At 55.4% G+C, this 6000-nt stretch overlaps 1 protein-coding gene across 1 annotated transcript in view; it reads right to left on the reverse strand.

Moving 5' to 3' along the window:
* RPS6KA2 (ribosomal protein S6 kinase A2) overlaps positions 1-4822 on the reverse strand; it is a 382062-nt gene extending 377240 nt beyond the window's left edge. Inside the window, exon 1 of the mRNA XM_029223883.1 lies at positions 4764-4822. The gene's annotated coding sequence lies outside the window, so the exon portion shown is untranslated. The remainder of the gene's footprint in view (positions 1-4763) is intronic.
* Positions 4823-6000: the final 1178 nt, after the last annotated feature.

Below are 6000 nucleotides of genomic sequence, written 5' to 3' on the forward strand. Positions count from 1 at the left end.
CTGTCTCAGTGGTTGTGAATATACGTGGGTCCATGCCCTAGATCTAGAGCCCAGTCCTACATCTGCCTGGCCGGAAGCAGCGTGGCGCAGAGAGGAAGCTTCTGGTCTTCCCGTGGGAAGGACGGGGCAGGGTCACGCAGGCCACGAGACCTCCCAGCTCCAGGCCCCTGGCTGGTGTGGCACCTGAAACCACGCTTCTCACCCTTCACCAAGCACTGTCATCACCTGGGACCCTGTGAAGATGCAGACTCTGACCCGCAGGGCTAGGCAGGGCCCGAGACTCTGCATTTCTAGCCAGAGGTGCCGATGCTGCTGGCCCGGGGCCCACACTGGAGTGCCATGACCTCTAGAGCTGTTTTCACATCCTTTAGGATGGGCATGAGTACACCTGCCCCACTCCCTCCCGAGGGCCGCTCAGAGGACCCGGTGAGCAGCAGCAGGAGGAAACAGTGAAATCAAAGCTCTGCCCACGCCTCCGTGATTTGCTGCTGGAGGGACCTTTTGGGTTCCTGCTGTCAGTCCCTGAGGAACCAGAGCGGAGATCTTAGCTCAGAAGGCTGACAACAGGGGCCGGCTGGCCGCCAGGCCACACAGAAGAAAAAGATGCAGACCGCAGGAGCCGGCGGGGAAAAAAGCACCCACAAGACATGGCTCCCGGCTGACAGTTCCCTGGTCAGCTCCCGACACGGTGAGATGGACACCAGCAGCTCGGCTGTTACAGTGCCGGGGGCAAGAGGATGCCGGGTAAATCCCAGGTGAGCATCTCAGCTGGGATGTAATTTAAGGATGAAAAAGTGTGTCACTTCTGGTCTCTCCCTTACTCCTTGAGGGTTATAATGTTAAAAGGATGTTAGAGCCACTAAACACTTGCCCAGCAAGTCCCAGCTGGAGAAGTAAAGCTCAGGGTCAGCTGGGCCTTCTGGTCTACCCAGTCACGTGGCTCCGAGCAAGTAACAGCACTTGCAGGACCGTGACCCAATAGATGGGTGCAGGGCCATTCGGTGCAGTGACTGTCTGGGGAGCAAAATACCGCAATTGTAGCCTCAGCCCAACTCGATAGATGTGGGCTTTGAAATTCAGGTCACAATTCCCAGCACCGAGATTAAGAAGTCCAGCCTGTGGCTCTGTGTTTCCGCATCCTGGCCCACCTCCTCCCTCTGCTCCAGCCTTGGCTGTGGTGGGAGGGGCCCCCAGGCTGAGCTGGGTTTCCATGGAGGTGCAACGGCTCACAGCACTCGGCTCTGGAAACTTGCAAGAACGCATTACATAACGTCCACAGCAGAAGGGCAAGGACACCCAGTGGTCTTGAACTCCTGAAGGTCTTTGGGGAGGTTTGGAGAGAGATTGAATTTTTTTCTGTTCTGGAAACCACAGACACAGGGCAGGAACCAAACAGAATGTGGAAGCAGATAGAAGAGAGACACCTGGGGACTTGGGCAAGATCACTCGTGACCTGGGACGTCCCCCGAGGGCCTCCCGACCCTGACCTCACACCTCACATGGGAGCATTTAAGCCTTGTCTTCTCTGATGGGCAGGAAGAGGGAGGGGCCACATTTCTCCTGCTCACATGTGTGGGCAGCCTGGGGCTCACCACCCCTCCCCCCAGCAGGCACCCCGTGAACTGCTGTTGAATAAGTGAATTAACAAGTGAAGACGACACTGGGTGGGAAGCACAGGAGTTGCAGAGGACAGGGTGATAGACCCTCCCTGGGAAAACGTCCACCACCATAAATAATGAGCCCGCAAACCACCCATCACAGAAATGTAAAACACAGCTCCACACGTATCCAATGTACATTTTCTCCCTCCAGAGTTCACGCGTTCTTTTCCTTAGGACAGAGGGGACACTCTGGTAAAATAATTTTTGTCCAGGAAGCTACTAGGAATCCTAGTGACTCTCAGTCTGGGATTTCCGGAGGGGCCTTTCGCACGGCCTCTCAGTCATTCCCAACAGAATGTGCTGTGGCCCTTGACACCCATCCCAGCCATAGCCACACACCCTTCTTCCACTCCACAAGCTCCGTGAACGGTTCTGAACCCCTGCAGTGGACAACCGTTCACTCGAGTGCCGGGTCCAGCTCTGCCCTGCCCCAGCCTCCTTCTGCCCCAGGCCTGGTCCTCCTGCTTCTTCCCTCACTATCTCTCCTCTGTAAGCTCTCCAACATTCGACTGGAATTGGAGGTGTTGGTGTGAACTCATGGTTTGCCATAGACATGGATCAATACAGAAATACATGTAGATGTTAACGGTAGAAAGGTATTTTTTCTTTGGAGAGAAGGCTGGTTCCAGCGCTGGAAAGTACGACACGACCTTGAGAAACACTATTGTACCAGAAAGTCAGGAAATGCTCAGCTGATAACAAAGACGTGGGGAGGGAACAGGGCCAGCCCACAGGCTCCCTCCAGCCGAACTGGGGGCTGTCTGCACATTAGAACAAATAACAGAAGGAATGGATTGTTACTCAAGGAGGAACATAGGAGCCTTGAGTCCACAGTGACTTCAATTACTAAACTGAAAGGATGATAAGAAACGGGATATTAACGTAACTCCAAATCTGTCCACACACAAAGCAGTTTTTAATTACAAAGAAGGAACTTGGCACCTGCGGGGGTGCTGACAGGCACCCGCCTGACGGGTCACGTAGGAACCAGGCACCGGCTGAGCGGGGCCCGCGGAGACTCGGTAGGCGTGACAAAGACGCGTGACCCGAGGAAACATCAGACGAAGCCACGCGGGGGACAGCCTACCAAATACCTGCCTGTGAGTTCACAGGTGCCAAGACCATGAGAGGCACCTTAGTCCCGGGGAACGGCCCAGACTGAAGCCGACGGTGGCCACTAAGTGTGGGAGGGGGTCCTGGGTGATGCTTTGCTCCAAAGGTGATGTCGGGACAGTCAGTGGAGGTGGCGTGAGGTCTATGGATTGGGCAGCAGTGGGGCATCAGGGCCGCTGTCTGGATCCAGGCAGCTGGGTTGTGAGCGTGGAAGAAAACGGCCTTCCTTGTAGAAAATGCACAGTAAATGTTCGGGGATGATGTGTGTCGTGGCAGCAACTTACTCTCAAAGCCTTCAGGGGGGCAAACATTCTTTGCACCATTCTTGCAACTTTCCTGAATACTTGAAACTCGTTAAAAAGAGGAAGAGATATGGTGTCAGGTGGCCACGTGTCCCTGAGTGACTAAGGGGTAGGATCAGGAGGGAGGGCCACTGGTCACCACATACTTTGGTTCCACGTTTTGCCTGTTTCCACCTATTCTGTTCATGTTGGTAGTAACATCTGTGTATTAGGGTCCCCAGAGAAACCTGCAGGTTTATAGGATAGAGATACACGTAAGAGGGGATTTATTGTAGGAAGCGCCTCATGCAGTTATGGACACCAGAAGTCCCACAGTCGACCATGAGAAAGCTGGAGACCCAGGAAAGCCCATGGTGTGATTCAGGCTGAGGTCGAAGGCCTGAGAACCGGGGGCTCCCACGACCAAGGGCAGGAAAAGGTGGCCATCCCAGCTTCAGCGGGAGAAGAATTCGCCCTTCTTAACCTGTTTGTTTCATCCGGGCCCACCTCACGCCACTGAATCACATGCTCTTCTCTTCCGGAAAGCCCTCACAGACATAACCAGGAGTCTGGGCACCCTTAGCCCAGTCAAGCTGACACAAGGCATTAAGCATCCCAGTCTGTATCTGCACATGCTCATTCTTTCTTGAAGGTGGGGACCCTGCAGGACGCCCGGCATGAAAGCGTGAGATGCTCTCTTCATCTGCCCTACAAAGGGGAACATCAACAAAACAGCCAGCTCAGAGGGAGACCCAGGAGCTCAGCTGGTGGGGGCCTTGCACGTGTCAAACAGGCAATGCGTAACCCAAAGTGTATACATTAGCCAGGGTTCTCCAGAGACACAGAACCAACGGGTGCGTGTGCGTGTGTGTGCGTGTGTGTGTAGAAAGAGAGAGAGATTTTAGTTTAAGGGCTGGCTCCCATGATGATGGAAGCTGGCCAGCCCCAAACCGGCAGTCCAAGTCTGAAGTCTGCTGCGGAGTCCCCTGTTGCTCAGGGAAATCAGGCTTTGCTCTATCCAGGCCTTCAGCTAGTTGGCTGAGGGCCACCCGCAGTGGGGGCACCATCTGCTTTACTCCAAGTCCACCCCTTTAAAAGTTAATCTCATCTAAAAACACCCTCGCAGAAATATCCAGAAAAATGTCTGACCACATATCTAGGCCTTGTGGCCGGGCCCAGCTGACACAATAAATGAACCATCACAGTGGATCAAGACATTGACCACAAAGCCCAAAAGGAAAGCAAAATAAATTTTCAATTCTCCTAGGCTGTCTTTTCATGATATAGTTTCATTGTTTTAATACAGAGTAAACTGCCTGAACTTCATGGCTACGGCCCCAGTGCGGCGACATATTCAAACATCCATGTCCCTGTTCCCCTGCGTTACCAAGTGTGATGGATAGCATAGTGGCCCCCCGTAGCATTAAAGACAACACAAGGGCAGACCCGTCCTGAGCTCAGCGGAATGGGTGACCCGTCTGTGGAATTTACAAGGCTGGCAGACTCTTTCCTAGAGACACTGTCGACCACAGAAAGTCCCTGGTGAGACGTGAATCCCAGCAGCCAGGGAGGAAGGTAGAGGAGAGTTCACGGATCGTGGGCTGATCACCCAGCCGCTTCTGCAAACCAGGAAGTGACAGCAATGCCAACAGCAAAGCCGAGCGAAGAGGAACCAACAACTAATTTTATCGTAACAAGCCACACTCACCTGCCATCTGCCTGCCGTCACAACCTTGGGAAGTTACCATTCGAATCTTCTGATCGACAGACATGGTCGTGCTGCCCTCCCTCAAAGCTGGCCGGACTGGGTACAACTCAGAGGTGAGAGACCCGGGACTGGGGTGTGAGGCCGATAGGACACAATCTGGAAAACGCTTTGCTTCCAAAAAGGCTCAGATCGTCTTCAGGGCTCTTGTCCCCGGAACCCAAGGTGTCAGTGAACCTGCCATCGTGCTTCCCACAAAAAAGGAGGCACCCAGGCCACCCAGTCCTCCTGAGACTCAGCACCCTCGAGGCTGTGCTGGCTGCAGGTGACACATGTGGAAGAGACGTCGCAGGCCCGAGTCAGCGCCATCCTCTGCTCCAGCGAAGAACTTGGGGGAAAAGGCGTCACCACAAAACCAGCCGCCCCTGATGTAAAGCACTCCCGCCAGCAGCGGGGCCAAGGGCAGCTTGCTGTCTCCGGACAGGACGCGACCCCGGTGTCACTGCATCATCGGAGCCGCCGGGGGCACAGGTGGCCAGAGCGCCCCCGCCCGGACGCCCACAGAGCCATTTGAGGAGGTGTCCGGGGGTCTGTGTCCGCAGAACCCCAGCAGGGTTGTTCTGCTGACCCCCGACCTCTGGGGACCTGGACAGCCCTGCCCCGGCCAGCGGGCCCCCGGGCCCCAGGGCAGCCTCCACCAAGTCCAGAAACTTCTCTGCGCGCAGCAGGGCCCAAAGGAGAGGGGGACACACGCAAGGCCACACCTCGGGCCTCTACCCAGAGTTAAAGAAAGTTGGAGACGCCCCTGTAGTAACTCAACAGAAACTCCAACCAAATACAGCTGAGTGGCCGGAGGGGCAGCCTTGTGCCCTGTGACCTTGGCGGAGCCCGACGGGAAGAGAAGGACTCGGCCAATGACCGTGCGAACCGTGACTGCGGCCCTCCCACCACTCCCTCTTCCTCCCGAACGCTCTCCGTCAGCTGCCCCTCGGGGACTCGCACGGGCTCGCGACCCCGCCCCCGCATTGCGAGTCTCTGCTGATCCCAGGAAACCCATCTTTTTTTTTTTTTTTTTTTAATTTATTTATTTTTGGCTGCGTTGTGTCTTCCTTGCTGCGCACGGGCTTTCTCTAGTTGTGGTGAGCGGGGGCCACTCCTCATTGCGGTGCCCGGGTCTCTCATTGGGGTGGCCTCACCTGCCGCGGAACACGGGCTCCAGGTGCACAGGCTTCAGTAGTTG

This window comes from Monodon monoceros, unplaced genomic scaffold (assembly GCF_005190385.1).
Source record: "Monodon monoceros isolate NGI ecotype Baffin Bay Population unplaced genomic scaffold, NGI_Narwhal_1 Super_Scaffold_15, whole genome shotgun sequence".
Lineage (NCBI taxonomy): Eukaryota > Metazoa > Chordata > Mammalia > Artiodactyla > Monodontidae > Monodon > Monodon monoceros.